Source organism: Elephas maximus, chromosome 23 (genome assembly GCF_024166365.1).
Source record: "Elephas maximus indicus isolate mEleMax1 chromosome 23, mEleMax1 primary haplotype, whole genome shotgun sequence".
Taxonomy (NCBI): Eukaryota; Metazoa; Chordata; class Mammalia; order Proboscidea; family Elephantidae; genus Elephas; species Elephas maximus.
Window position 1 is genome coordinate 11,443,464 of NC_064841.1, and position 26,471 is coordinate 11,469,934.

The following is a 26,471-nucleotide window of genomic DNA, read 5'->3' on the forward strand; positions in this document are numbered from 1 at the left end:
CCCAAAGGGGGTGTTCAGCTCTGTCCTCTAGGGTCGCTAGGAGTAGAAATCGACTCAACAACAACGGGTTTGGGTGTTTTTGATTTATTTTTTCATAAGCCTTTTCTTCACTTTCATCCTGACTTTGTATCTCTAACCTTCTCAAGCCATGGTATTTTCAGTTGCCTTATATGCATGCAAAAGCTGGACAATGAATAAGGAAGACCGAAGAGGAATTGATGCCTTCAAATTATGGTGTGGGTGAAGAATACTGAATATACCATGGACTGCCAGAAGAATGAACAAATCTGTTTTGGAAGAAGTACAGCCAGTATGCTCCTTAGAAGCAAGGATGGCGAGACTTCATCTCCTTTACTTTGGACATGTTATCAGGAGCAACCAGACCCTGAAAAAGGACATCATGCTTAGCAAAGTAGAGCGTCAGCAAAGGAGAAGAAGGCCCTCAATGAGATGGAATGACACAGTGGCTGCAGCGATGGGCTTGAGCATAGCAAAGGTTGTGAGAATGGTGCAGAACTTGGCGGTGCTTCCTCCTATTGTACACAGGGTCGCTGTGAGTTGGATTGGACTCCACAGCATCTAACAACATGAACAGAGTCCTTATTAATGCTCTAGAGAATTGCTTCTCAAACTATGTGCTGAAGGACCAGTTTTTATTTTCTAATCTGCTGTGGATAGATACTTTAGTAAAATAGAATAAATACGAATTATTTGGTAACAGAAAATTAAAAAAAAACTAACATATGTGAAATATGAGGTGACAGTTTTATTTCAGATTCAATAGACATAAAATTATGTTCAAATAAATATAATCAAAACAAACAAATAGGATAAAATGAGAGAATTACAAAAATATGCATAATACATTAAAAGTGTATATGTGGGTGATTAATATGGAGAAGAGTTCTTTTACTCATAGCTTTGAAATGTTCTACAATCATAACTATATACAAGAACAAAAGGATGCACATGAAAAAAAAACTCCCCATATTAAACCTTCTCTATGTTTTCTTTGAAGAAACACCATAAACATTAATTTTAAAATTTTTAATGTGAAAACGAGCTTGTTAGTTTACCTAATCTAGGATGTATCGATGACCGTGTATTTGCAGGAGATGTCGTATATCTAATGACTTCTATGTTATGCGATTGTAGCATTGATAGTAGAGAAGCTGGTCTCAAAAAGATATGTTGGCAAGAATGGGAGAAGATATTTAAAGTAACTTCAGCAAGCTTTCAGAATTTGTTTTAAAGTTTAATCCAAAATGAAGTACATGACACTCTATTTTCAAAATTTATCTTTAATCCTTCATCAGTCATTGATTTTAATAAAGCTGTTAGTTAAATGTGTGTTATATTTAGATTCTGGAACCATAAATTTCAGATGTATGAAAATTTTCTGCATCCTCGCTTTGATGGCTGTTGAAACTCACAATGTTCTATCAGATGGAAAAGGTCTTTGGGGATAACTTTTCAGAGATGAGCTATATCAAGATAATCACTGTTTTCAATGATAATTATTCTTACACCATGGAACATATTGTAACGACCTGTGGAAATTCTGTTCTTTCAAGCTTCTCAATTTCATTTTTTCCCCTTTGATCTAATCTTCCATTGAAAAAATATGTCCTGTTCCTTCCTTTAATGGCAGTATTAACATCATTAAAAATACCAAAGATCTTAGACAAGTAATCAAGCTGGCTATAAAAGTCACATCTTTGGAAAACTGGGACCAACCTGGTTTCTTCTCTTGGGCATGCACTAACAGTTTGTTCTCTCGTTCAAACATTTGCAACAAACTTTTCTCCTCAATAAACCTCATGCATAACTTTTTTTTATGATCAACTTTCATATTATAAACTAATAGAGAACAATCTTAAATTTAACACATTAGCCTTAGATAATCACACTTTTCGGTATGACACCAAAGCTTTCTGTTTAGCTCAGCTGACAATTTTCTCATAGCAATGAAGAAGATGTGTATTGATTTATACTTTTGACTCAAGCTCTGAAATATGACCAATGATCCCAGAATGTTTTCCTGTCTCTGCAACTGTGTAATGTGCTATCAGAATATACTGCTATGCAAAGCTTAAGTTTCAAACCATGTTTGCTGACAAAGTAATCTTTCATCATTTTGCTTCTATACATTTCAGAGCTAGTTGTATTTGTGGACAATGAATCTGAAAAATAGGAATATCTATTTCTTTTCAATATCATTTCAATAGAGGACATACTAAAATAATTGCCTTATTAGCGATAGCTGTGCATTCAAAAAATTGCAATTAAAAATGCTTCCCTTGCTTCTCTAGCTTTATTTGTTCTATGTATTGGTTCTTCTTACCATTAAGGTTCCAATTTTTGAGCTACGGTGTCTTTGGAAAGTGGTACTTGAGCTACCACCTTTGCTAGAGGTTCACCCAACCTTTTCAAGCAAACGTCTTTGATGAAGTCTTTAACTTATAGTTTGTGAATAAACGCAGATTTCTAGTCTTAGCAAACCAAAGTGCTACTTTATAGCAAGCCTTCAAAAACTAATATTTAAATGAGTATTATTTAACACTCTGTCTTTTGAATCATTCTTCTGGTTTGAATTTATTTCTTTATGATTCTTTATGGTTTTATTGATTAATTAGCCAGTACCAAACCCAAAAAACCAAACCCGTTGCTGTCGAGTTGATTCCAACTTATAGTGACACTGTAGGACATAATAGAACTGCCTCACAGGGTTTCCAAGGAGTAGCTGGTGGATTCCAACTGCCGACCTTTTGGTTAGCAGCCAGGTTCTTAACCACTGCACCACGAGGACGCCATTAACCAATACACCTCTGAAATAACATGCACTGGTTTTAGCACTTAGCCATCGATTACAATGACAAGGCTAAATTCTGTACCCAAGAAATTGTATATACTTCATGGTGAAACTAGTATGAATTCTGTTGATCTTCATTTATTTGAAATCTCCTCCATTTCATTTGATCTGCTGCTACAACTGCGTTTAGAAAAGTTATGCCTTTTCTTGACAAAAAAGTCCAATGAAGCTTATTTCGCCTTCAATAAATTAGGGTTAAAAATAAATAGTCATTTTATTTTCCTAATTTAGTTAATAATGTTAAACTATAAACTTTAAATCAGACTTGTTTAAAAATTAAAGTTATTATTTAAATGGTGATAAAAATTTGAAAGATTATCTCCCTTATATTGTAATATATTTTTGGTTACAGTTGATGAATTAGCGTTAAAATGTCACACATTGTAAGGCTGTGCCACATATGACTCACCATGTGAGTATTTCAGCATCCCGTCTGGTCTGTGCCCTGCTCAATGAGACAAAACTACTAATCATACATCTAGATGTCAAAACAATGTTGAATTGCTATAAAAGTTTCTTAGTGTTTACTTTCAACATCTGTACTTACCAGTAACAGAGAGTTCTTTACCAGATCAGAGACATTGAGACTTTGGTCTCAAAATGACTGGGCATAAAAATCTCATATGAAGCTTATTATAAAATGCAGATTCAGAGTTAGCCTATCTGAAGTTGTTGTTGTTGTTAGATGCCGTTGAGTTGGTTCCAACTCATAACGACCCTATGTACAACAAAACGAAATGCTGCCCAGGCTTGCCCGGTCCGAAGAAGGTCAAAAGTCCAAGAATTTGAATTAAAAAAACCCCTTTGATGTCTTTTGTAGAGGGCACTTAGAGTGTGACTCTGCGATACACTCTCCAAAAAGACTTTACCCTTTCATTTTATGCTGGTTCAATTTTACCAACCCCTCTGGAACAGTATTTCTGGTGTTGTGCTTGTCAACAAAGCAGATTAATTGCCTCCATTCACTACAGCGTTTCTAGAAGTGGGGCCTAGGAATGTGCATCTTACAGAAGCTCTACCAGGAATCTTTATGCACACTCAAGCCTAAGACCCACTGGCCCCGATCCTGTATACCACCTGCTTTCTTCCATTTTCTCTTGTTCTCCTAGTCATTTTTGTTCAAACACAGTGCTATATTTATTCTACTTTTAGCGTTTTAATTCCTTTTCCCTATTCTTTGTGATAGGGAAAGGGAACCACAAATAATACATATTCTTCAAGGTACTTTCATTTCTTTATTCTGTCCGTTAATAAGGTAATCCAGTCTGATGACTTTAACATTAACCTTTGTCAATTAATATCCTAATTTGGACCTCCAGCTTTTGTTCCAGCTTATATTTTCACCAATTTCCTCTTGGCAACTTTTCTTAAGGTTTTGGCATCTCAATAGAAGTATGAACAAAACTGAACTCATCTGCTATCCCAAACTGTTTAATTTATTGATTTTTTGGTCTCAGTTTATTAGTCCTACCATTTCCTCAGTCATCTGAGATCAAATCTTTAGCTTTGTACTTTATTTTATTCTGTGGTAGGCGGAATTTTAAGATGACTCCTGTGATTCCTTCCCAATGAAATGCACACCTTTGTAAAATTCCCTCCCCTTGAGTGCAGGAAGGACCTGTGACTTGTTTCTTATCAATAGGATATGACAAAGGGATTTTGCAGAAGTAATTAAGGTGCCTAACCAGTTGACCTTAATTAATTAAGAAGGAGATAACCCTGGATAGGCCTGACTTAATTACACGAGCCCTTTAAAAGTAGGTCCAGGACTTTCCTGAAATAAGAGACTAGAAGCAGCAGAGACGCTCCCTAAGTTGCTGGTTTTGAAGAATCAAGCTACCGTGAATTCTTCAGTTGCAAAGAAGTAAATCCAACCAACATTCAGAGGAAACTTGGAAGTGGATCCTTCCCCAGTCAAGCCTCCTGGTGAGAATGCATCCCAGCCAACACCTTGATTTCAGCCTTGTGGAAACCATGAGCAGAAAACCCAGGCAAGCCATGTCCAAACTTCTGACCTACAGAAATTGTAAAATAAATAAATAAATTGTAAAATGAATGTGTCTTGTTTTAAATCACTGTGTTTGAGGTAATGTTATGCACCAATGGAAAACTAATACACTTCCTTCAATCTCCACGTTGGCTCTCCAACCAACCTCTGTCTATTCTGCCTATATAATATTTCTTACTCTTATCTTTCCCTTCTCATCACTACAACCTTGGTTCAGAATCCCATTTTTTCTCTTTTGTACCACTCAAGTGGCCTTTAAAATGATCTTTGGTCCTTTCCAGCTCACTCTAAGCACCACTAGCCACACTGATTGTGTCTCTCGCTGGAAGGGGAGAAGGCTGCTGAGGTCATAGAGGGTGGTACTTAGTGGAGCACATATATAAGTGATATCCAAGTTGGGGCTATTAGATGACTGAGACAAAGAGAGAAGGATCTTGGAGACAGGTCAAGGAAGTGAGAAATCACTGTGTTGCATAAGCTATCCAGAGGAACACTGGAAGTGTAAAATATGCTGGCCATTTTAATATTAAAACGTAATGAACTGAGTACAAATAAAATGACCCATTTTTTATGTGGTTTCTTATACCTTTCTTTATGGAAACAAAGTAATGGTTCCTCTTGATCTTTTGAGAAGAAATAAAAGAGAGTACACTTTCATAGAACTCTTCACAACTAAAAAAAGTCAGGTATCTGAGAGTCCACAAAGAAAAATCTTGACACCACCAAGGGAAAAAACCCTGTGCTTCCATGCCTGCTAAAAAAGATGACTCACTTAAGCTCTTCCCCACAGAGGCTGCCTTCCACCAGGAAAGAAACAAAAGCCAGTGTTAATCAAACTAGCATGGAAGTTAATTAGAGCCCCAAGAATAACCAGATGGGCTTAGCACCTTGGACACATGTTTATCCTGTTTCTAAAGATGACCTCAAAAAATTGCATAACGATCCAGCCCGGTACAAGTCAAAATTAACTTTTTGTATTTCCCTTAGTAATTCACTCTTGCTCTTTAAAAATATTTCTAAACTGAGAAGTCTCCATTAATTGCTGCATATTGGTAGTTCAAATGAGGGTAATGACCTTCTACTTGATTGAGTATACCAATCATTTAATTTATTTTTTAATGTGTGTCTTAAAAACAACTCTCAAACATGAAGCAGTTTTAGTTAATAGCCTCGTTAAATGACATTTGAGTGTGGATACAGAATTTTAGGGATTGGAAAGCTTTCCAACATTGCATGGGAAATATTTTCTTATGTACTTTGGGATTAAGGGAGAGATTACCCTACCCTGTTCCAAAGACATTATTGGGGGCGACTGCTTCATCATTTCCAACCTCTGGAGGCCTGTAGAGGAACTGGCTGGGAAGATGGTGGTGCATGAAGACAGGCTTTCTTCTCAACAGTCTCTGTGATGTTGTTGGTGCTGCTCTCACCTCCTTCAGGGAAGAGGTCTACCCGCTCAGGGATTGTCCAGATGCAGTCTGGATAAAAGAGAGGACCAGGGTGACCTCAGATGTTGCTGGGACAGGTTTGTTTTGTTGTATTACATTTTTCTTTTTTCTGCATCGAGTCAATCTGCTGAGGTCCCACAATTCTATTAACTGACCTGAGTTAAATGGATTCTGCCTTTTTCTATCACTTTTGCGTAGAACTGTGGCAACAGACCGAATGTTTCTTTTATTGATTTCTTCCATGCTCCTAAATTGCTGTGACCCCTGAAGTCCTCTTGCCCTTATTGAACATCCTCCCTTCCTAACTCTGGGGTAAAATTCATGCAAGATTGAAACCCCAGATGTGAACTGCCCCACAGATAAACTTCTTATTTGCTAATTATGATATCAACTATTTAACCCTTATCACGTTAAACCATTACGTCCTTCCACTCACTCATAAACAACAAAACAGTAATAACAAAAACCAGTGTTTATTGGATGTTCACATTGTGCACGTTATTGAAGATACAGAAATACATAGGACTTCTGCCCTTTAGTGGCTGGTAAGGAACACCAAAATGGGAGAGAAAAAGAATTAGGGTCTCTGCCACCACAGAAATAGATCATAGGTTGCAGATTTAGCAGTGAGTTTTAGCGAAACAGATTGAGCCAAGTCCAAGTCATTTTGCTTATGTGTGTTTGAATCCTGATCAGACCTTGTGGTCTACTTACCTTACTCCCTCCAGTTCTACCCTAGAAATGATGCAGAAGTTAAAAAAAAAAAAAAAAAAAGTGTGAATCTGAGGAGCCGACATCAGGACTGAGAGAAAACGCTGGGCAGAGTTGACTCGGAGCTGGAGGGCAACAACTGGCAAAGATGAACAGATCTGCACGAACAGCGTGGAGATTAGCTGAGAATAAGAGCGTTGGAGTTGTGCTCCCTTCTCACTGCACCACACTGCCCTGTGGAGATGCTCACCTGCTCCCCTACTGCTGACAGAGGGTCGGCTATGCCTGCTCAGGACACTGGGGTCAGCAGGGTGATGTCAAAGAGGCTCAAGGGCATGTAGAAATGGTGAAAAGGAACAGCAAGAGAGCAGCATCAGTACAGAGGGTTCCCTGAGGGGCAGTGCCACCTGTTGAGAAGCTACAAGAAGGAGAGGAGGGAGGAGGGAGGATCAAGCCCAGACTGTGGCTCCTTAGCCGCTGCCCTGGGATACAGTCTTCCCACATTTAAATAAGCTAAGAGTCACACAAGCTGTTCTATCCTGTACATATTGTTGTTGTTAGCTGCTGACACATTGCCCCTGACTCACACTGCCATGATTGGTTATGAATCAGACCTTTGTGATTGATGGGGTTTTTATTAACTGATTTTTGGGAGCAGATCATCTGGCCTTTCTTCCTAACCCATCTTAGCCGGAAGCTCCCCTGAAACCTGTTCAGCATCAAAGTAACACGCAAACCTCCATTGACAAAGGGGCGGTGGCTGCGCATGAGATGCACTTGCTGGGAATTAACCCAGGTCTCCTGCATAGAAGGTGAGAATTCTGTCTGTACCCATTGCCAAGCAAGATATCGGATATCTCCAGGGGCAGATGAGCTTACTGGCAAACGGAGCCAGATATCAGGGTCACAATCATGATAAAGGAAGAGTCAATAAAATGAGCAAATAAGACTGGATGAAATAGGCTAAATGAAATCAGCAGATCAAGAAATAAAAACAAAAATATCCTCCAATGCATGATACAATATCATGTATTAGAATATTTTTAAAAAATCATCCAACATATGATAGACTAATGGTAACATGAAGAAAAAGCACAACATTGTTAAGAAACACCAAGTGGGAAAATTGAGTACAAAAAGATGCTAATTAAAATTAAATAATAGATAGAATTTAAAAAAACCAAAGTGAGTACAACAAAAAATGAGTAAACCAGAAGATCAGGTCAGGAAACTCTCATAGAATGAATTAATAGGAATAATTAGAGAGAAATTATAAAAGTTAAGATATGTGAAATTTAGAAGTAGCCACATCAAAATCTATTTTTTTTTTTTTAGTTTCTCATTCAAAAATTTATACACAAATTGTTTTGTGACATTGGTTGCAATCTCCACAGTATGTCAGCACTCTCCCCCTTTCCCTTTATACCCAAAGTTCGCCGTGTCCATTCCTCCAGGTTTCCCGTCCCTTTCTACCTTCTCATCTTTGCTTTTGGGCAAGTGTTGCCCAATTTGGTCTCATATAGTTGACTAAACTAAAGAGCATGCTCTCCATGTGTGTTATTGTTTTTTTTTATAGGACTGTTCAATCTGTGGTTGACAGGTGGACTTCAGGAGTGGCTTCAGTTCTGGGTTAGCAGGGTGTCGGGTGCCATAGTCTCAGTGGTTCCTCCAGTCTCTGTCAGACCAGTAATTCTGGGCTTTTTTTGTGAATTTGAATTTTGTTCTACATTTTTCTCCCACTCTGTCTGAAACATTCTATTGTGATTCCTGCCAGAGCAGTCAGTGGTGGTAGCTGGGCACTATCTATTTGTTCTGGGCTCAGGCTGGCAGAGACTGTGGTTCAAGTGGTCCATGAGTCTTTTGGACAGATATTTTCCTTGCGTCTTTGGTTTTCTTCATTCTCCTCTGCTCCGAACGTGATGGGACCAATAGATGTATTTTAGAAGGCCACTCACAGGTGTTTAAGACCCCAGATGCAACGCACCAAAGTAAAATGTAGAACATTTTCTTTATGAACTAGTTTATGCCAGCTGACATAGATGTCCCCTGAGACCATGGTCCCCTGCCCTCATCTCCAGTAACTCGAACCCTCAAGAGGTTTGGATGCGTCTAGGAAGCTTCTATGGCTTTGCCTTGGTCAAGTTGTACTGACTTCCCCCATATTGTGTATTGTCTTTCCTTTCACCAAAGTTAGCACTTGTCTTTAAAAAAAAAAACCTTTGCTGTCAAGTTGATTCCGACTCATAGCAACCCTATAGAACAGAGTAGAACTGTCCCATAGCGTTTCCAAGGAGCGACTGGTAAATTTAAACTGCCAACCTTTTGGTTAGCAGCCGAACGCTTAACTACTGTGTCACCAGGGCTTCAGCACTTCAGTCTACTATCTAGTTAGTGATTTCCCCTCCTCACCCCTCCCGTCCCTTGTAACCATCAAAGGTTTTTTTTCCCTGTGTGTAAACCTTTACTTGAATTTTTACAATAGTGGTCTCATACAATATTTGTCCTTTTGCAATTGACTCATTTGATGCAGCATAATGCCCTCCAGATTTATCCATATTGTGAGATGTTTTGTGATTCATCATTGCTCTTTATTGTAACATAGTGTTCCATCGTGTGCATGTACCAAAATTTATTTATCCATTCGCCTGTTGATGAGCACTTAAAAAATCTAAATATTAAGAGACAAAGGAAAGGAAAAAAACAGATGGAGAGGAAATTATTGAAGAAATAATCATGCACAATCTCTCAGAGATAAAGCAAAGTTGAATTAAAAAAAAAAAAAAGCATATTGAAAAAAGCTCCTAGATTGCCAAATAAAATAAATAAGGAGAACTTACATGTAGACACAGTATGGTGAAATTTAAGAACATGGACTACACTGAGAAAATTCTAAAAGCTTCTAGAGAAAGCAGACCCTCAAAGGAAAAAGACTTAGGTTAGCCTCAGAGTTCTCTGCAGTGACAGTGGAAGCAAGAGGTTTGCAATTGTCAACAAAAAAATATTTGAACGTGGGATTTTATTCAATTTTTTTTTTTGTATTTTGTGGCATACAAAGCGTGAACAATAATAATAATAAACATGTATCTACTCCTCAGGTTATGAAATAATAAATCACTGTATTTCCAGTGGAAGTACTTGTGTGCCCACCCCAAATCAAATTTCTCCCAGTATTCTGAATTTGGTGGGCATCTTTCCATACATATCTTGAGAATTTTACTATTTATAGATGTATTCCTAGACAGGATAAGTTTTGTTTTGCACATTTTTTGAAATGTGTTTTATTATCATTATTTAACTGTCATTTATTTTGGACTAAGGTTGTTGCTTCATTTGTATAAAACAGCAGTAATCAAGGAGTATATGGCAAAATTAAAATAATATCGTATATCTTAAGACATCATACTGCTAACCAAATCTTTTTTTTTTTAAATAATTTTTATTGTGCTTTAAGGGAAAGTTTACAAATCAAGTCAGTCTCTCACACAAAAACCCATATACACCTTGCCACACACTCCCAATTACTCTCCCCCTAATGAGACAACCTGCTCTCTCCCTCCACTCTATCTTTTTGTGTCCTTTTCGCCAGCTTCTAATCCCCTCCACCCTCTCATCTCCCCGCCCCAGGCAGGAGATACCAACATAGGAGATGCACACTTGAGTGTCCACCTGATCCAAGAACATCATTCCTCACCAGTATCCCTCTCCAACCCATCGTCCAGTCCAATCCATGTCTGAAGAGTTGAGTTCGGGAATGGTTCCTGTCCTGGGCCAACAGAAGGTCTGGGGGCCATGACCACTGGGGTCCTTCCAGTCTCAGTCAGACCATTAAGTCTGGTCCTATGAGAATTTGGGGTCTGCATCCCACTCCTCTCCTGCTCCCTCAGGGGTTCTCTGTTGTGTTGCCTGTCAGGGCAGTCATCGGTTGTAGCCGGGCACCATCTAGTTCTTCTGGTCTCAGGATGATGTAATCACTGTTTTTTGTGGCCCTTTCTGTCTCTTGGGCTTGTAATCACCTTGCGTCCTTGGTGTTCTTCATTCTCCTTTGATCCAGGTGGGTTGAGACCAATTGATGCATCTTAGATGGCTGCTTGCTAGCGTTTAAGACCCCAGACGCCACTTTTCAAAGTGGGATGCAGAATGTTTTCTTAATAGATTTTATTATGCCAATTGACTTAGATGTCCCTTGAAACCATGGTCCCCAGACCCCTGCCCCCGCTACGCTGGCCCTCGAAGCATTCAGTTCATTGAGGAAACTTGTTTGCTTTTGGTTTAGTCCAATTGTGCTGACCTCCCCTGTACTGTGTGCTGTCCTTCCCTTTACCCAAAGTAATTCTTATCTACTATCTAATTAGTGAATATCCCTCTCTCACCCTCCCTCCCTCCCCCCCTCGTAACCACAAAAGAATGTTTTCTTCTCAGTTTAAACTATTTCTCAAGTTCTTATAATAGTGGTCTTATATAATATTTGTCCTTTTGCAACTGACTAATTTCACTCAGCATAATGCCTTCCAGGTTCCTCCATGTTATGAAATGTTCCACAGATTCCTCACTGTTCTTTATCGATGCGTAGTATTCCATTGTGTGAATATACCATAATTTATTTATCCATTCATCCAGTGATGGGCATCTTGGTTGCTTCCATCTTTTTGGTATTGTAAACAGTGCTGCAATAAACATGGGTGTGCATATATCTGTTCGTGTAAAGGCTCTTATTTCTCTATGATATATTCCAAGGAGTGGGATTGCTGGATAGTATGGTATTCTATTTCTAGCTTTTTAAGGAAGTGCCAAATCGATTTCCAAAGTGGTTGTACCATTTGACATTCCCTCCAGCAGTGTAGAAGTGTTCCAATCTCTCCACAGCCTCTTCAACATTTATTATTTTGTGTTTTTTGGATTAATGCCAGCCTTGTTGGAGTGAGATGAAATCTCATTGTAGTTTTGGCCTGCATTTCTCTAACGGCTAATGATTGTGAACATTTCCTCATATATCTGTTAGCTACCTGAATGTCTTCTTTAGTGAAGTGTCTATTCATATCTTTTGCCCATTTTTTAATTGGGTTATTTGTTTTTTTGCAGTTGAGTTTTTGCAGTATTATGTAGATTTTAGAGATCAGGTGCTGATCAGAAATGTCATAGCTAAAAACTTTTTCCCAGTCCGTAGGTAGTCTTTTTACTCTTTTGGTGAAGTCTTTGGATAAGCACAAGTGTTTGATTTTTAGGAGCTCCCAGTTATCTAGTTTTTCTTCTACATTCTTTATAATGTTTTCTATACTGTTTATGACATGTATTAGGGCTCCTAACGTTGTCCCTGTTTTTTCTTCCATGATCTTTATCATTTTAGATTTTATATTTAGGTCTTTGATCCATTTTGAGTTAGTTTTTGTGCATGGAGTGAGGTATGGGTCTTGTTTCATTTTTTTTGCAGATGGATATCCAGTTCTGCCAGCACCATTTGTTAAAAAGACTGTCTTTTCCCCATTTAACTGTTTTGGGGCCTTTGTCAAATATCAGCTGCTCGTATGTCGATGGATTTATATCTGGGTTCTCAATTCTGTTCCACTGGTCTATGTGTCTGTTGTTGCACGAGTACCAGGCTGTTTTGACTACTGTGGCGGTATAATAGGTTCTAAAATCAGGTAAAGTAAGGCCTCCTACTTTGTTCTTCTTTTTCAGTAATGCCTTATTTATCCGGGGCCTCTTTCCCTTCCATATGAAATTGGTGATTTGTTTCTCCATCTCATTGAAGAATGTCGTTGGGATTTGGATCGGAATTGCATTAAATGTATAGATCGCTTTTGGTAGAACAGATGTTTTTATAATGTTAAGTCTTCCTATCCACGAGCAAGGTATGTTCTTCCACTTATGTAAGTTAAGTCTCTTTTGGTTTCTTCCAGAAGTGTACTGTAGTTTTCTTTGTATAAGTCCTTTACATCTCTGGTAAGATTTATTCCTAAGTATTTTGTCTTCTTAGGGGGCTACTGTAAATGGCATTGTTTTGGTGATTTCCTCTTTGATGTTCTTTTTGTTGATGTAGAGGAATCCAACTGATTTTTGTATGTTTATCTTGTATCCTGATATTCTGCTGAACTCTTCTATTAGTTTCAGTAGTTTTCTGGAGGATTCCTTAGGGTTTTCTGTGTATAAGATCATGTCATCTGCAAATAGAGATAATTTTACTTCTTCCTTGCCAATATGAATGCCCTTTATTTCTTTATCTAGCCTAATTGCTCTGGCTAGGACTTCCAGCACAATGTTGAATAAGAGTGATGATAAAGGGCATCCTTGTCTGGTTCCCAATCTCAATGCGAATGTTTTCAGGCTCTCTCCATTTAGGGTGATGTTGGCTGTTGGCTTTGTATAAATGCCCTTTATTATCTTGAGAAATTTTCCTTCTATTCCTATTTTGCTGAGAGTTTGTTATCATGAATGAGTGTTGAACTTTGTCAAATGCCCTTTCTGCATCAATTGATAAAATCATGTGATTCTTGTCTTTTGTTTTATTTATGTGGTGGATTACATTAATTGTTTTTCTAATGTTGAACCATCCCTGCATACCTGGTATGAATCCCACTTAGTCATGGTGAATTATTTTTTTGATATGTTGTTGAATTCTATTGGCTAGAATTTTGTTGAGGATTTTTGCATCTACATTCATGAGGGATATAGGTGTATAATTTTCTTTTCTTGTGGTGTCTTTACCTGTTTTTGGTATCAGGGATATGGTGGCTTCATAGAATGAGTTTGGTAGTATTCCGTCCTTTTCTATGCTCTGAAATACCTTTAGTAATAGCGGTGTTACCTCTTCTCTGAAAGTTTGCTAGAACTCTGCAGTGAAGCTGTCCGGACCAGGGTTTTTTTTTTTTTTGTTGGGAATTTTTTGATTACCTTTTCAATCTCTTCTTTTGTTATGGGTCTATTTAGTTGTTCTACCTCTGTTTGTGTTAGTTTAGGTAGGTAGTGTGTTTCTAGGAATTCATCCATTTCTTCCAGGTTTTCAAATTTGTTTGAGTATAGTTTTTCATAGTAATCTGATATGATTCTTTTAATTTCAGTTGGGTCTGTTGTAATATGGCCCATCTCGTTTCTTATTCGGGTTATTTGCTTCCTCTCCTGCTTTTCTTTTATCAGTTTGGCCAGTGGTTTGCTAACCCAATCCTATCTCCACTGTAGTTATTTCCGGTGGGCATGTCCGTAATAGACGGACAGGAACTCCATGATGGATGTGCAGAGTAGTTACAACGCAGATGATACATCAGCATCAAAATACATACTCTTAAGGCTAATTTTAACAACAGGTAATACTAGGAACTCTGGAAATTTTAACTGAACTCTAGTTTGAAAGCCATCAGATCTTTTTGCACAAGGTAAACATCGTGTCTATCTGCATTCTTTTATAAGTTAATGGAACTCTTCATCCAATGTTATTTTTATAAAGCCAAAGTCTATTTTCCCAATAGATATCGCTAAAGTTTTCTATTTCAAATTTTCTCCCCATAACTAATTAAAGGCATGCATTGCCAGGCAAAAATTTGTCTCAAAATGATTTGAGGTTCCATTTTCACTCCTTGAATAACCTTGGTATTTTTCTTATATGCAGTCATCTTGATCAGCTAAATCATTCATAATATGATGTGTTGGCAAGCTCTGTATCTTCAGCAAAGTATTAACTTCTGCTGCTTCTGATAGAACTCACCAGCAGCTTTCATAATTTCCAAAGCACCAAATTCATCTTGTTTGTTCAATTCTGTCCCAAATCTGGAAGTCTAGAATAAATTATGTTTTATGAAGCTGTTTAAAATTGTTGGTTCCCACATTTCTGATACAATTTTCCTTTTCTATTAATTCATTTAAAATTATTTTGATGCAATTATAAATTTACAGGAGGTTGCAAGGAAATGTATTGGAAAGTATCCCAGTATCCCCCAATGTTAATGTCTTAGACAACTATCCTAAACTATTAAAATCAAGAAACTGATATTGTTATAATCTGTAGAGATTATTTAAATTTCACCACTCATTTGTGTGTGTGTATAGCTCTATATAATTTTACCACATGTTTAACTTTGAGCAATCAATACCACAATCAAGATACCCAACTGTATCACCAACACAAGTCTTTCTTATGTTACTTATTTATAATCATATCCCTCCACTCCTTCCCCATGTGTAAACGCTACCAATCACAAATCTGTCCTTCATTTCTATGGTTATATTATTTTATGAATGTTACATAAATTGATTGATTCAGCATGTATCCTTTGGGATTGGCTTTTTTCGCTCAGCATAATTCTCTGAAGATTCATCCAGGCTGTTGTATCAGTAATTTGTTCTTTTTTTATTGATAGATAGTATTGCATGGTATGGCTATACCAAAAAAAAAAAAAAAAAAAACAACTTGCTGCCATTGAGTCAATTCTCACTCATAGCAACCCTGTAGGACAGAGTAGAACTATCCCACAGGATTTCCAGAGAGCAGCTGGTGGATTCAAACTGCCAACCTTTTGGTTAGCAGCCGAGCTTTTAACCACTTTGCCACCAGGGCTCCACCACAACTTTTTTAGCTATTTAACTGTTGTTTCCAGTTTTTGCCTATTAGAAATCAAGCTACTATGACATTCACATACAGATTTTTGTGTGGACATAACTTCTCATTTTTCTGGAGTAAATGCCCACCTGTGTTGGGTAATATGAAAAGTCTATTTTTAGTTTTGAAAGTAATTGCCAAAATATTTTTGAGTGACTATGCCATTTTATATTCCTACCAGCTGTTTTTCATCAAATTTGAGTTGTTTTCGGTCATTATTTCTTCGAATACTCTTTCAGTCTCCCTGTGTTTCTCACATCCTTTTGAGACTTTGATGATATCAATCTTTTGTCCAGACCTTTTGTTATTGTCTTACTGATTTCTGAGGCTCAGTTTATTTTTTCTAACATTGATTGGCTTGTCTTTCTGGAAGTTCATGATTTATTCAATATTCTCCACCAATACCACAGTTCAAATGCATGATAATAAAATTCAAATGCATGATAATAAGAAATAAAAACTAAAGTTTAAAAGGAAATAAAAATATTGGTAGATGATATCTTCTCAATGGGAAATTCAATGTAAAAAACTATTAGAACATATAAAAAGTCTGTAAAAGTAGCAGATATAAATCAATTTATGAAAACCAGTACTTACCTTTATATTAGCAGCCAAAAATAAATCTAATGGAAAATAAGATACTATACACAATAGGTCAAAACAATGACATAGTAATAAACAAAACTAAAAAGAAGGCAAAAGACATTTTAATGAAAAAAATTTTAACTTCCGTTGAAGGGCATAAAGGAAGACTTGATCAAAAGGAGAGATCAAACATAGGTCTTATTCAATTTTCAGTTTTTATTGTAAAGAAATCTACAAAATATTTTAAAGCAGTAATTGTAGCTGGATGTTCTGAGAACTTGATGACTCGATTCTAAAATATTTGAAAGAATAAATTCTTAGGACTAGCAAAGGAATTGATAAACAAGTGAGGGGGACAGAGGGAAAACCCTATTAAACATTAAGACACACCATAAAACAACAGAATAAAAACAATAATAGAATAAATATAATTGGTACCACTATTCTGGAAAGCAGATGACAGAATTTTACAAAACTAAATATTTGTGTTCCCTATCATCCAGTAATTTCACTCTTGAGTTTATATTCCAGATATATTTCTATCTAAGTGGATATACACAAAGATGTTTATTGTAGTACTATTAGTGACAACAAAGTTGGAGGCAACCAAGATGTCTATTACTAGAGAAATATATGATCAAAATGTGGCAAACGCTTAAACGGAATACTATGCAGCAACAAAAAGCAATGAACTTTATTTATATTCAGCACTATTGATATATCTTAAAATAGAATTAAGAAAGAAACGTAGAAAATGGAATGGTGAATTTGAAAACAGATTTATTGCACAGCGTTGTTAATATAAAAAATAAAAAAAACCTAAAATAATATTAAATATTTATTGCTATTTGCATATTTAAGGACACATAACAAACACGTGATAGGGGTATGTCTGAGGTGGAAAAAGGCATGAGAGTGAAGATGTAAAAAGAAGTGGGAAAGAAATAAAATTCAGCAGTAAGGGCCTTGCCTGAACTAAAAATGGTATATGCTATGAATCCATCAATTTTCTGTATCTGAGATCCAAAGAAGTAAGAAAGAAAATAAGACTTAAAATACAGTGTGATGAATGAAGCAACTGAACTGTGGGCAAGGTACAGGTGTAGCAAAGAGAAAGAAATGGCACCTATGTTATAGAAGTGGACAGAGTGCTTAGGGAAGTCTTTTTAGAAGAGCCAGTCCTGACTGGGGTTTGAAGGATGAGTAGAAGTTATCCAGATAGAAAAGAATGGTAAGAACTTTCTAAGCAAAAAAATTATGTGTGTAAGTATTGTTAAAAGCATTTTATAGGTTTGTAACCTTTTCCATAAAACACAAGGTGGGAAACAGGTGCTGGGATGCCAGTTAGAATAAGGGAGGAGTAGATGGTTCAGACTGATGGTAGATGAAATATTTTGTTTTATTCATGTTGAGTTTAAAGTGCGTATGGGCTTCCCATAAAGGAAGGTATCCTCTGGACAGTTGGATATATAAGTTTAACATTCAGGAGAGAATCTAGAGTTAGCATAAAAAAATCACTGAGTCATTAGCATAAAGACACGGTTTAAATCATTGGTTTGGAAGAGATCTTTCAGAGAGATTGTATAGGCTAAGAACAAAAGGCTGACATCTGAGCCCTGAGGAGCTTGGATGTCTAGAGAATGATGGGGGAAAAGAGAATCTAATAGAGGCTAGTGAACGGAATAGGCAGAGAGGTAACAGGAAAGCCACAGGAGATAAGTCATGGAAATGATGGGAAGAGAGGGCTTCAAGAAGGAGAGTGTCTCACCCTGCCAAACCCAGCAGCGCTACAAAGTAAGAGAAAGATCCAAAAATGTCCACTGGGTGGGACTCCTGCAATAAGCTTTGCCAGAGAAGTAACTATGGCGAGGGTAGAATTAAGATTTTGGTGGGAAGAATGGATGATGGGGCAATGGTAGCAGAAAATGTAGAACATAACCAAGAAGAATTAAAGAGGGAAGGTGAAGGAAATAGTATAGTAGGGATGCATGGGGTCAATGGAGCCATGTTCTCCCTTCCTCTTCATCTCCTTTCCCTCTTACCCTAATTCTGGTTGGTACAATCCTGAATTCTGCAAAATTGGACTCAAGCTGGCATGTCCATCAGTATGTAAGGAAACGTTTTTCTTTTTTTTTTTTTGTTGATTAGAAAGACTTGACCATATTAATAGCTTTAGGGGAAAGTTAAAGCAAAACGGCAGAAGCAGAAGACAGGACTACCATCTGTCTGTCAGTTTGTCATACTGTGGTGGCTTCCATGTTGTTACCTTGCTGGAAGCTATGCCACCAGTATTTCAAATACCACCAGGTCACCCATGGTGGACAGGTTTCAGTGGGGCTTCCAGATTAAAACAGACTAGGAAGAAAGACCCAGCAATCTATGTCCAAAAATTAGCCAATGAAAACCCTATGGATCACAATGGAACATTATCTAATGTAGTTCTGGAAGACGAGTCTCTGGGTCAGAAGGCAACAATGGCCTCAGGCACGACAGTGATCATGAGAATGACACAGGACTTGGCAATGTCTTGTTCTGTTGTACATGCTATGAGTTGGAGCTGACTCAGTGGCAACTAACAACAGCAGAAGACATGAGAAAGAAAGGAAAACTTGGTTTAGAGAGACTGTGATCCAAGAATGAGAGAATGGAAGGAGAATAGACCTGACCAAGAGGCAGGATTATCTTCTGTTTCAAGTTTAATAGGATAATTTGGGATGGGGGACGGGAATAGATGGTTTTTATGTGGTAGGGAAGGAAGTTAGAGAAATTCATATTGTGCAGTTGGCCTTATGTCTCTACGAATTAGGAGCAAAGATCATGTGCCGAAGATAAGATATTAGATCGGGAGCTTCATAACAGAAATAAAAGTCTGAAATTGTTTAAAAAAAAAAAAAATGGCACTGCCCCCTTTATTGGAATGGAACCAGTTTCATGATTCTCAGTAAATGATGGTACCTCAGCTACCTCCCCTGTCGTAAAGCTTCTTTTACGAGTAGAAAACCATGGCAAGCAACCTGCCACATAATTCCAACCGAGTGCTAAATGCGTGTTTTTCTTTCAAATCTCCTCAACGATCACTAAGCAGATGGCCTTGCACAGTTAACTTCACCAGAACATCTTGTCAGGCCAAGCCTGTTTCGCTTTGAAGATCACATAAGTCATAGCAGTCTTCACTGGCCCGTCTGTGTCTCACCGTTGGGCCATTCGGCTGCTAATTATTTCCACAAGTTTATTCGCTTTTATAAAAGTCAATTCAGGAAAAGATGTGAATGTCTTTTCTTTCCTGGTTTATTCCTTTACTAAGAAGGTTCTTTCTAAGATACAAATCTGATTACTTCACTGCCTTGTTTAAGACTTGTCATAGGCTTCATATACTAAAGTTAGGATAAAGCCAACACATTTCACCATGGCCTTCAAGGGCTCTTCATCACTTGTCCATCCCACAGTACCATCCTACCGTGGAATACAGCCTTACTCTCAAAATCCTCGTTCCTTGTTTTGCCTATGAGCCTTCTTATAGGCGACTCACTGTACCTACATCATTCATCTCCCTACACTTCACTATGCTAGTTTATACTCATGCTTCATGTCTCAGCTTAGATGTCACTTCTGAGAATCTTCACCAACCTTCCATGAGTTAAGCGCTTCTACCATATGCTCCTCCAGCGCCCTGTGTTTCTGCTATTGCGATTACCTCTCTGCCTGTCCACCTCCCTCTGTCTTTTCGGCCACATAAAGTCAGGGACCTATCTGAAGTGCCATTATCCTTTCTACAGTATCTTATGCATAGTGCCTGGCACATGGTAGTAACTTAGCAAATATTTGCTGAATAAAACCATGGTTTTACCATTTTCTGAATTTGAAAAGCTGGAGATTTCACTTAAGCAGTTGTATAAAAATGGCAAGATTGGAGTCAGGAGCAATGATTCAGGTCTGGTGCCATCTTTTACGAGCTATATGACCTTGCAAAGTTATTCAAACTTATTTAGCCCATATTTTTCTTAGTCATAAAATGGAGTTGTCCACCTCCCTACCACTGCATTGTTGTGAGAATAAAATAAGGCATATTTGTCTAGCTTAATGAATAACACAAAAAAATAGGGCGCAATAAATGATAAATTCCTTCCCATGTTATTTTTTTTTTCCATTTAAAACAACGAGGCCAACATTTTCTAATTGGTTTTCTTATTTTCTTCTCACTTGACTCGTTCTCCCAAGATGGTAACAAGAAGTACATTTGAAAAGAGTTAGGTATTCAATTAGCTGAGAGAAAAATTTACAGCTGGAAGTAGCCAATATTTAAATATTAAACAATTACCTTGTGCTACCATTGTGCTGGAGCCCTGGTGGCACAGTGGTTAAGAGCTATGGCTACTAACCAGAAGGTCGGCTGTTCGAATCCACCAGCTGCTCCTTGGAAACCCTATTGTGCCAAGTAGTTCACAGGCACTATATTCTTGTCATTTATTTCTATCATGATATTCAGTGGTAAGAAGGATTCCATTTTACAGACAAAATGAATTTTCTAAGAAGTCACTTGCTCTTTCTGTGGTCAGTGGTGACAGTGGTAGAAAAGACTGACCATCTTCTCAATTATCTTGATAATTCGGGTGGGCACAGTGCTTGCCTTTTGTATTCCCCAGCCTTTCATGGTGCTAGTGCACAGTAGCAAGAGGGGAGATACATGTGGAGAAATTAACTTTTAGCTACTTTCCTCCCGTAGTTTTTGCCTACGAAATGTATCAGTATCAAGCTATCACAGATATCCCCTCTTCTTCTGGAAGATGCTACTGATTTCTGAATTATTTCCCTCTTGGAGCTCTCCTAAACATCCTGAACATTTTAATGTCACCAATACATTCATGGAATCCTGGTAGTGCAGTGGTTAAGAGCTCAGGCTGCTAACCAAAAGGTCGGCAGTTCGAATCCACCAGCTGCTCCTTGGAAACTCTATAGGGCAGTTCTACCCTGTCCTGTAGGGTCGCTGTGAGTCAGAAGCGACTCAATAGCAATGGGCTTGGTTTTGGCTTAAGGCTTTCATGTTGTTGTTGCTTATAATAATGGTCTGCTTATTGTTTAATTTTTGTTTCCCTCAGTAAATTTTGAGCTTCTTCGAGGCAGGGTCTCTGTCTTATTTACCTTAGTATCTTCAGAGCCTAGCACTGTACCTGCACAACAAAATAATTTTTGAATAAATACAATTTTAATAAATCACTCCTTTTACCTATACACATGTAAGTACATATATACCAATACTTTCTAGGCAACTGTTATGACTGTCACAATTGTGTGAGGCTTATGGCACAGTGGTTTAAGTGCTACAGCTGCTAACCCAAAGGTTGACGGTTCAAATCCACCAGGCGCTCCTTGGAAACTCTATGGGCCAGTTCTACTCTGTCCTATAGGGTCGCTGTGAGTCGGAATTGGCTTGACGGCAACGGGTTTGGTTTTGGGGTTGTTTTTTTTTATGCTAACAAATACCTTTTAGAGATTTGTGTCTCTTAGTGATTTCTACGAGTTAAGTCAAAGTGTACAGACAGCGTTGGCCCCTGTAAAAGTTGCTACTGTGAGAAGAGCTGAGAGAACAAGGGGTTGCCAAAATGAGTAGCTCCTGCTTCTCTGATAAAGATGGGATAGATGAGAAAAAATAGAACTAAATGTACTAACCTGACCTTGACTGTTTTTATTTTGTACTCTAAACTAACCTCATTCTGCCACCTCAGTCAAAATCATTTTCTCACTTAAGATCTGTGTTCACATCTGTCAAATCAACATGCTAAAAATGACCTTCACAGCAGAGTCTTCAGGAAAAGCTAATAAATGACTCCAAAATCCAAGAGAAGAAAAAGCACTAAGTAAACCTTGACTAATAAATCAGGGCCTTTCTGTACTACGTCAAACTAAGAGGCATTTAATTTGGAATCTTCCAGGGTTTGGCTAGCTGCTGAAGGAAAAAAGATCACAGTAAGTGTATATATAAAAGAAAAGCTGACAGTTGAAAAACTAAAATGAAAAGGAACGATATAAACAACGTTAGGGTCTGCCTTCAAGGAGACGAGCTCTCAGAAAGTTGAGATCTTAATTTACAACGTTTCTTTCTCTCTAATTGTTGTTCCGTGTGTTGCTGCAATATCATGAAATGGCTGTAAACTTAGTGTGATAGGCTTGCAGAATAATTTAATTATAATTTAACATTTACTTTTATGCTATGCAATTACTTCCATTGCTTTTTGCTGAAGACAATACATTGAAACAGCTGCACACAATGAAAAAATAGCTGACAGGGTCAATTCTAAAGTTATGCTAAGGTTTAGTTACATTCCTTTTTCACCCAGTGAACGTGACAAATTAGGCAGCAGACTGGTTGGAAGAACATCAGACAAATATTCGGGAACCTTGATTTTACACCAAGCCCTTTCATGACCTAGCTCTCTGAATTTTGTAAAACTCCTTAATCTTTAATGGGGTAAATCCCTGTTTTCTTATCTATAAGTGTTGTCATTGGATGGTCAATATTTACTTCACTCATTATCATTCTGTGGGAATGATGCTTGCTAATGTCGCTTATAGAATCAAAGAAAGCTTGTATCATTTATGAGATTCAATTCATCCCAAAAGCCAAAGTCAGCTGCACATACTGGGTGCCTACTCTATGGTGGCGTACCAGAGTGGTTGACGTTATTAGACTTTTATTCTGTACTCTCATCCCTTGTTGTCAAGTCAATACCAATTGCTAGCTATCCTACAAGACAGAGTCAAACTGTCCCATAGGATTTCCAAGGCTGAAAATCTTTACAGGAGTAGACTGCCACATATTTCCCCCAAGGAGCGGCTGGTGGCTTTGAACTGCTGACTTTTTTAAGCAGCCCAGTGCTTAACCACTGTACCACCAGGGCTCCTTACTGTACTCTAGATTCCTTTTTATTTTTTCCTTTTCCCAGAAGTCTTCACCACAAATAATTTTCATATTGGCAGTTTTTATGTAAAATATTGGTTGCCTGGTTACATGGCAGAAATTACCATATAAAAACACTACTTAAGATTTTTGTTGTTATTGTTGTTAAATACCATTTCCGTGTTCTCTTTTGTGGCTTGACTATTAAACATATGTTATTTCTATTCTATATGTTAATTTTAAAATTAACAGGGGTATCTTTTACTATCATTACATCAATTTTGACTTGAACGACTTAGAATTTGAGGTGATTCTGATAGCAGACAACCTCTATTACAGTTAGAAGTTGAAAGCAAAGGACGTAATTTAGAGGTTTATAGAAGTTCATAGTTTGCAGGGGACTGAAATTTAGCTTATTCACATATTTTTACAGAGGAACAATGAACATACTTTAAGACAGCTTTATTAAGATATAATTAGCGTACCAAAATTCACCCATTTAAAGTGTATAATTCAATGTTTTTTGTATGTTAACGTGATAGGGCAGCCATCTCCACAATCTAATCTAGTGATGAAGACTTAATTTTAGTTATTGTAGTTTTCAACTCCAGAATTTCCATTTGGTTCATTTTTATAATTTCTATTTATTCATTGATATTCTCTACTTGATGAGGCATTGTCATTATAAAACAACAAAAAAAAAAACCTATTGCTGTCAAGTTGATTCCAGCTCATCATGACCCTATAGGACAGAGTAGAACTACCCCATAGATTTCCAAAGAGCAGCTGGTGGATTTGAACTGATGACTTCTTGGTTAGCAGCCGAGCTCTTAATCACTACACCACCAGGGCTCCATTACCTCTCTCTAATTTTATAAGTATGGTTTCCTTTAGTTCTTTGAACATATTTATAATAGCTGCTGTGATGGTTAATGTCATGTGCCAATTTGATTAGGTTATGATTCTCAGTGGTCTGGCAGATATTGAATTGATTGCTTTTCAATAATCATCTCCATGATGCGATCTGATATGATCAGCCAATCAGCTATAAGAGAGTTTCTTCAGGGGCATGGTCTGCATCCAGTATATGTGGACATTCTGGCAAAGCTTGTTTGCTTGCTTTCGATCCTGCATTCCGCTCATCATCGTCTGGTCTCTGGTTCTGGGGACATGTGCCAGCAGCCACTGACTGACCTGCAGATTTTGGAATTTGTCAGCTCCCATGGTTCAGTGGTTAAGAGCTTAGCTGTTAACCAGAAGGTAGGAAGTTTGAACTCACCAACAGCTCCTTGGAAACCCTATGAGAGCAGTTCTACTTTGTCCTACAAGGTTGTTACAAGTTGGAATTGACTCAATGGCAGTGAACTTGGTTTTGGTTTGGTAGCCCAGTGAGTCAGCAGCCTACCATCTGACCAGCTAGTTTTGGTTTTGTCAGCCCCTGCAACCATGCAAGTCAGGAGAAGCCTCCAGCCTGACACCTGACCCACAGATTTGGAACTGGGCAGCTTCTACAACTTCATGAGCTATTTCCTTGAGATTCTCTCTCTCTCTGTAAAAACCATACCAAACTCGTTGCTGTCAAGTCGGTTCTGACTCATAGTGACCCTATAGGTCAGAGTACAACCACCCACAGGGTGGTTAAGAGCTTGGCTGCTAATCAAAAGGTCAGCAGTTCAAATCTACCAACCACTCCTTGGAAACCCTGTGGGGTAGGTAGTTCTACTCTGTTCTATAGGGTCACTATGAGTCGAAATCGACTCAACAGCAATCGGTTTTGTTTTTGTTTTTGTTTTGGTAGCAGGCAAATGTCTTAATAAGTTTAGAATCATTGATACTTATTCTGTACTAGGTCTTAACCATGGGCCACCAAGTCAGTATGTGGACTTAGCTGCCCATCATGGCCAGCACTGTAGCCACTTCCTGGGACTTCCCTGAAGGACAGTGATGAAGGGAAATCCTCCCAGTGGTCAGAACTTCGAGCAGTACACCTGGTTGTTCATTTTCCTTGGAAGGAGATATGGCCAGATGTGTGACTGTTGACTGAGTCATGGTCTGGGGGCAATGGTTTGGCTGGATGGTCAGACTTGGAAGGAAGATGACTGGAAAATTGGTGACAAGGAGGTATGGAGAAGAGGCTTCTGGATAAACCTTTCTGAATGGGCCAAAGACGTGAAGATTATATCTCCTGTGAATCTGGTGACCTCTGCAGAGGAATATTTTAACAATCAAATGGATAGAATGATGTATTCTGTGGATATAAGTCAGCCTCTTTCCCCTGTACTTATATCATTGCCCAATGGGCTCACGAACGCAGTAGCAGAAGAGATTATGTTCTTACTGGCAGAAAAGATTATGCATGGGATCAGCAACATGAGCTTGGGTTTACCAAGGCCAACTTGGCTTCAGCCACTGCTGAGTGCCCAGTCTGCCAGCAGTGGAGACCGAACTGAGTCCCTGATATGGAACCATTCCTAAGGACAATTAGCCAGTACCTGGTGGCAGGTTGATTGGACTAGTTCCATCATGGAAAGGGCAGCATTTTGTTCTTGCTGGCATAGACACTAACTCTGGATATGGATTTGCCTTCCTGCACGCAATGCTTCCGCCAAAACTACCATCCGTGGACTTATAGAATGTCTTATCCACTATCATGATATCTCACATAGCATTGCCTTGGATCAAGGGACTCACTTCACAGAAAATGAAGTGCATCAATAGGTCCGTGCTCATGGAATTCATTGGTCATACCATCTTTCCCATCATTCTGAAGCAACTGGCTTTATATAATGGTGAAATGGCCTTCTAAGGACACAATTGTGGCTCCAGCTAAGTGGTGATACTTTGCCGTGTTGGGGAAATGTACACCAGGAGGCTATATATCCTCTAAATAATCATCTAATATATGGTGCTGTTTCTTCCATAGCCAGGAATCAAGGGGTGGAAATGGAAGTGGCTTCACTCATTATTACCTCTAGTGACCACTCACAAAATTTTTGTTTCTTGTCCTGTGGCCCTATGCTTTACGGGTCTATAGGTCTTAGTTTCAAAGGGAGGAATGCTCCCACCTGGAGACACAACACTGATCCAGTTGAACTGGAAATTAAGAATGCCATCCAACCACTTTGGGCTTCTCAGCCTCTGGATCAACAGGCAAAGAAGGCACTTCCCATATTGGCTGGTGTGATTGACCCTGATTACCAAGGGGAAATTGAATTGATATTACATAATGGAAGTAAAAAAAAGTATGTTTAGAATGCAGGAGATCTCTTAGGGTGTCTCACTACTACCATGTCCTGTGGTTAAAGTCAATGAAAAACTATAGCGACCCAATTCTGACATGACTACGAATGGCCCAGACCCTTCAG

The 26,471-nt window shown here is 38.2% G+C and overlaps 1 protein-coding gene across 1 annotated transcript in view; it reads left to right on the forward strand.

The window, feature by feature from the left end:
- Positions 1-26,471, forward strand: part of LOC126066586 (vasodilator-stimulated phosphoprotein-like) — a 521,808-nt gene that overhangs the window by 494,607 nt on the left and 730 nt on the right. The gene's annotated exons all lie outside the window — the stretch shown is intronic.